This window comes from Phoca vitulina, unplaced genomic scaffold (assembly GCF_004348235.1).
Source record: "Phoca vitulina isolate PV1807 unplaced genomic scaffold, GSC_HSeal_1.0 scaffold23, whole genome shotgun sequence".
In the NCBI taxonomy this organism is placed as follows: Eukaryota; Metazoa; Chordata; class Mammalia; order Carnivora; family Phocidae; genus Phoca; species Phoca vitulina.
In genome coordinates this window covers 11,978,667-11,985,259 of record NW_022589726.1, presented here as the reverse complement: position 1 = coordinate 11,985,259, position 6,593 = coordinate 11,978,667, and positions in this window count along the sequence as shown.

The following is a 6,593-nucleotide window of genomic DNA, read 5'->3' as shown; positions in this document are numbered from 1 at the left end:
CAATAAATAAAAGGATCAGTTGTTTTTATGGTATCTCTTTACACATAATCAAAAAGAGCTAAAACCCTAGAGTTACTTTTAAATCATATTTGGAGTCGGTAAAATTTGAGTTAAATTTGTAAAATGGTGAATTTCACTTGGTTCTGACTTAGTAGTTCTAGATAATTAGAGAAAGTATTTTAACACAAAATCTGAAGCTCTCATCAGAATTTCCTAAATATATATAATATTAAGGGAAATATGCTATGTAATCTTAATCTTCATAAGATCAAAGTGGCCTCCACACTAATGAAACATGGAAATTCCAATCAAAACATAAATTTTAGATCTATGGAAGCTCATATCAACATTTATAAGCTTTATATTTTCTGCGTATATATTCTCTTTGTATACCTCTGTATTTAAAAATATTCTTGTGAATTAATGCTTTCTTCCTAGTATAATTGCTATTAAAATATGTCTCTGGAGGAATCATCTCTACAGAAATAGTTCTTTGACAATATATTTTTCTTTGTGTCCTTTGACAGTTTTTTGTCAAAAAAGTAGAAAACACTCAGTTTGTTTCCTGAGATTAAGAATTCCTCATATCAGTGAGGGTTGCTGGAGTGGTGGGGGGTGGGAGGGATGGGATGGCTGGGTGATAGACATTGGGGAGGGTATGTGCTATGGTGAGCGCTGTGAATTGTGTAAGACTGTTGAATCACAGACCTGTACCTCTGAAACAAATAATACATTATATGTTAAAAAAAAAAAAAGAAGAAGACGATAGCAGGAAGGGAAGAATGAAGAGGGGGAAATCGGAGGGGAAGACGAACCATGAGAGACTATGGACTCTGAGAAACAAACTGAGGGTTCTAGAGGGGAGGGGAGTGGGGGATGGGTTAGCCTGATGATGGGTATTAAAGAGGGCACATACTACATGGAGCACTGGGTGTTACATGCAAGCAATGAATCATGGAATACTACATCAAAAACTAATGATGTAATGTATGGTGATTAACATAACATAATAATAAAAAAATAAATAAACAGCCAAAAATTAAAAAAAAAAAAACCCATTGAGATACTTGCATATAGAGCTTTCTCCTGCTTGGTAGAAAATTTTTATTTATTTTTATATTTAGTTAATGACTTACCTTTTCTGTAAAATATAAAGAACTAATGGGTCTAATAATAGTCTCTCTCCATGACCTAATGAAACATCATGATAGGTAGAGATCTCTTTCTCCCCTTTGATAAAATAAACAGAAAACAGTCAAATTTCTCAAAAAGGGACAAGTTATAAAAGACTTTTACCCAGGTTTTTAGTATTGCCTTGAGTATATTCAGTTGAAATGCTTCTTTACTATTCTAGTTTTTAATACATGCACAGCAGTGAGAGATTTACTCTAATCTTAACATACAATCCAAGTTTCTCTGACAGGGAAAGAATATCCATTAGAACACAGTGGTTTAGGAAGCCATATGAAAATGACAGAAGGAAGCAAAGGGATGAAGAAGACTCGAGCAGTGAACTTTGGGAGGAAATCAGTATTGTTGTTTTATGATTGTAAAACACATGAAACTAAATTTATTCTTGGACTGAATTACATCACTTACCATTTAATGAAAGCATTATGATTGGATATTTTAGCAAATCTCTAGATAAATCCAGTATTTCTAATACTCTTATCATCCTCATGTATGCTCACACTAGTCATCTGAAATTTTCCAAACATGATAGATATATGGAGTTTGGGTTTTATAAGAACATAAAGAGGATATATATCCTCCAGTCCTCTTATTATAAAATTAATAACTTGAACATAAATGATAAGGTATCTTCACCAAAACTACAGAAAAATGGCAAAGAAGAATCGTGATTGTAAGCTTATTTTAGTTTTTTTTTTTTTTTTTTTTGGCTGAGGTTTAAAATATTATACTATTTGCTTACTCATACTGGAAAATGTATAGTTTATATTTGTATTTATGTTTAGCACAAGTTATGTGTGTTTTCAAAAAGTTGTATGTCTTAGTTCTGGCTGCTGTAACAAAAATATTATATACTGAGTGGCTTAAACAAATAACTTTCTCACAATTCTGGAGGCTAGGGGCGCCTGGGTGGCTCAGTCATTAAGCGTCTGCCTTCGGCTCAGGTCATGATCCCAGAGTCCGGGATAGGGTCTGCGTCAGGCTCCCTGCTCAGCGGAGAGCCTGCTTCTCCCTCTCCTACTCCCCCTGCTTGTGTTCCCGCTCTTGCTGTGTCTCTCTCTGTCAAATAAATAAATAAAAATCTTAAAAAACAAACAAACAGTTCTGGAGGCTAGAAGTCCAAGATCAAGGTACTGGCAGATTCTGTGTCTGGTGAGACCTTGCTTCTCCCTGTGTCCTCATGTGGCAGAAGGGGGAGGGGGCTCTCTGACATCCCTTTTAATAAGGCACTAATCCCATTCATTAGGTCACCCTCATCACTCAGTCACCTCCTAAAAACTCCACCGCCAGATAACATCACACTGAGGATTGAGTTTGAATATTTTAATTTTGGGGGAGGGAGGGTAGAGGGCACAAATATTTAGTCTACAGCATTGTATATGAAAGAAATAGAAATATTTTATTTTTAATTTTTTTTGAAATATAAATATTTTAAATTAAATTTAAAGAAACGTTTGACAGGATTTCTTTGTAAAACAAAGTATCTTTGGGCAAAGTGAAAAATTTTTCTTATTTATCTGCTTAGTTGTTAAATGTATTTATACCTACCTATGTTTACATATCACTCTATCTACCCATATACCAATATATATAGATGTATAGGTACATTTTAGTATGCCCAAATAAAGTAATTCCTCCAAATTAATTTTGTCTTCATTCAGTAGGAATGCAATTTGAGGATTTACCTAAAACAAATGTAAAGTTAACTTTTTAAAAAATCATTTTCGTAAACTCTGTGTGGCAGATATTTACCAAGAAAATCTGTCAACTTAGTATGTTTCTAAACCCAAACATGTATAAAAATAAATGTTTAGATATTCTTTAAAACCAAATTTCTGATCTTGTAAAGGCTTGCTTCCTACCAAATTAAAATTAAGATGGTAGTATTTTTCTGAAATGTATATCTAGCATTTATACATATAGAAATTTTCTGAACACAACATTAAAATATGAATATTAGTTATATTTTAAATAATTTTATTGCAAAAGTTTAATATGCTATCTTACTAAATAAGTAATGTTAGCTAGATATTTTTGGAATATACAAAAATAACTATTTGCAGAGAAGATAAATAATAGACAATTTAAATAGATTTTATTTCATCACTATTCATCACACTAATGTAAACATGCAAACGACAAAATTTCACATCTTTTGTTCAAATTTCTCATAAAATTTGGAAAGAATTTGGCTTAAACATGCACGTATTGAATTGGCTTAGTGCAAAAATTAGTTTTTTTGTTTTCCAGCTAAACTTGTACTGTGTCTGATTTGGGTATCAGTTTTAAGACAATACCTTTTCTCATACAAATCCATAAGAAATTTAGGAAAGTAAAATATTGGATGTCATTATATATGCATGTAAACCAACTTGAGCATTAAGCATTCATCATTATTTTGAAATAAATTTCCTTAATCATTTTATAATTGAATTGTGTTAATTCATTGATTTAATTGACTGCATTTGATGATCTGCACTTTGTGGACCTTTTCTCCTGCTCTGTCATAATTTTAAAATTGAATGCATGAAGAAAACTGCAAAATTTCTTGGGTAAATATTTATATTTTATTCTCATGGAAAATAATTTATTTCAAACTGACATTCTATTTCCTAAATAAAATTGGTCTTTTCAGTCAAAAAGAATGACAGAGGAAATACAGAATATCATTTTTAAGAAGGAACAATGAGATTTAATGTGATTAAAAGTGAATGAAAACCATGGTACTCAAGGAAGTAAAAAGAAATTAGTTTACCATTTTAAGTAAGGTAATACATGGATCCATATGTAACTAAACACCAAGGCACCAAAATGAGTAAGCTTAAGCATATTCTTAAGTTTTGAGAAATCAGTGGAAGTAGGGTCAGGATTTCAACAATGATTTTAGGTTTTATCAACAAGAGGAAAATAAAGCTTTAAACTGGAGAGCATGATAGTCATAGGTATAACACTAGGTTTTGTAATATTTCGAAGTTTACACAATATGTTTATATTTTTTTCTCATCAGATCTTCCCAACCAGCCCTGTATACAGTGTAAAGAAGGCTTGTTACATGGTAGATTAGACAGGAGTTTTTCTGTTCTCATACTGAAACTTTGCTAATGTGATAACATCAAAAAGGAAATGTGTAAACCTATATAAACAGAGATTCATGGGGGAATAAAGAGCCAACGATGAAGAAATATTAATGGAGAGTAGAAATAAATAAAAGGATTTAGCACAGCTAAAGAAGCTAAATACCAAGGGCCTGCAAAAGGGGATACTTATGGAAAGAAAGATAATTCAAGCCACGTATTCCCAGAAAGCCTCAAAGAGCCAGCAGGTGCAATGATAAAGGCAAGATGAGTGGATTGGCTAAAACAAGGGAAATAGGCATTTATAAGGGCATTTATAAGAAGTAATGAGATCCTCAGGTCCTTTCCCTTGTTCACACATCTGTGTAAGAACTTATCCTCCCACAAAGATTGTGTATTTTCTGTACATAAATTGGAATAAAAGGACTAAAGTCCTAGAGAATTAAGACAGAGTGAAAAGCTGGGGAAAGGCGATATATGGAAACAGGAGAAATAAGTCTTCATTTCTCCACCCTCTTATATTATGAAGCTTAAAGATTACTGAAATCCAGACAAGTGTGTATCCCTCTAGAAGGGGATGGAGAGATCCTTTGGAGAACCTGAGTAACCTCAGAGGACACAGAAAATGAAAAACTGTAGATTTCAGTATGTGGGGTTCTCTAACAATATGGTTGGTGCCTCAGTTGGTTACCATACAGCGAAGCTTACCAGGTGACTGGCTTTCCCCATGCACACCGCTTTCAAACACTGTATGGCAGAACAACAAAGATTGCCAGACATCTGTACCCAACACAAAGGTCACAGAAACCAAAACCAAAATCAAAGAAAGAGAGAAAATAGGTCACTTACCAAAGATCAGGAATTCAAATGGGAAAGAATCTCTCATTAACAACACTGCATAATAGAAGAAAATGTAAAACTACTTTAAAATTCTGAGCAAAAATGTTATCTAAAAATCCACACCCGGTCCTCCCCACTAAGAAAAATTGAGTATAAAAGAACAGGTGACTTATAAACATAGAATTTCCTAAAACATCTAATTCTCTTTCTTAGGATACTTAGGGAGAATGTGATGTATTAAATAATAGAGTCAACCAGAAAAGGAATTAACAAGGAACCTGGGAAACTGGACTTAATACAGAACTAGGACAGAGTCTCAGGAAGAAAACTGTCCATCTGTCTAGACAGCAAACAGTACAGATTGGAGAAGGAAGATCATTTCATGAGGGCTTCATGATGATAGAGTGGGAAGGAAGGAATGACTGAGTACCTCATGTGTAACATAATATGGGGACTATTCTATAGACAGGTTTATAATTTCATTGGAAAAAATTGTGATAGAGACAGAAAAAACAAAAGATATAAAATCAGTTTCATTATTGACTCTAGGAAGTACAAAAAAGGTATTGCATATAGGAAAAGTGATCATGATTCACTATTTGAATCAGCAGTGATCAGCACATAAATGGTTAGAATAAATACTAAAGGGTAAGTTAATTTAATGTACACACACACACACCCCCAAAATTTTGAGAAAGAGAAAAGAGAAGTGTGAGCTTGAGTCAGTTTGAGTAAGAATGTGGAGATTTAGGCTCGAGGAATTTCTTTTTTTCCCCAATTTTTAACTGTGGCACGAAAAACTTAGCATAAAATTCACCATCTTAATTATTTGTTAAGTGTATAGTTCAGTAATGTTAAGTTCATTCACATTGTTGTGCAACCTATCTCAGAACTCTTTCATCTTATGACTCTATATCCATTGAACAACACCCATTTCTCCCTTTCCTCAATCACTGGCAACCACTATATTCTCTTCTACTTTCTGTCTCTATGAATTTGACTACTCTAAGTACTTCATGTAAGTTTAATCATATTTGTCTTTTTGTAACTGGATTATTTCACTTAGCATAATGTCCTCAAGGTTTATCCATGTTGTAGCATGCTTCAGAATTCTCTTCCTTTCTTAAAATTAAGGCTATATAATATTGCATTGAATATACATACCACATTTTGCTTATTTGTTCATCTGCCAGTGGACATTTAGATTGTTTCTATCTTTTGGTTATTGGGAATGATGCTACTATGAAAGTAGCTATACAAATATTGATCCCAGTTTCTGCTTTTAGTTCTTCTGGGCACAGATTCCAAAGTGGAACTATTGGATCGTATGGTAATTCTTCCTAAAATTTTTTGAGGGACCTCAAAAGTCATGTTTATACCCTATCCACTTCTGTTTTCCATAGTGGGTGCACCATTTTACATTCCCATTAATAGTGTACAAGTGTTCCAATGTCTCCACATCCTCACCAACACTTATTATTTTTTAAG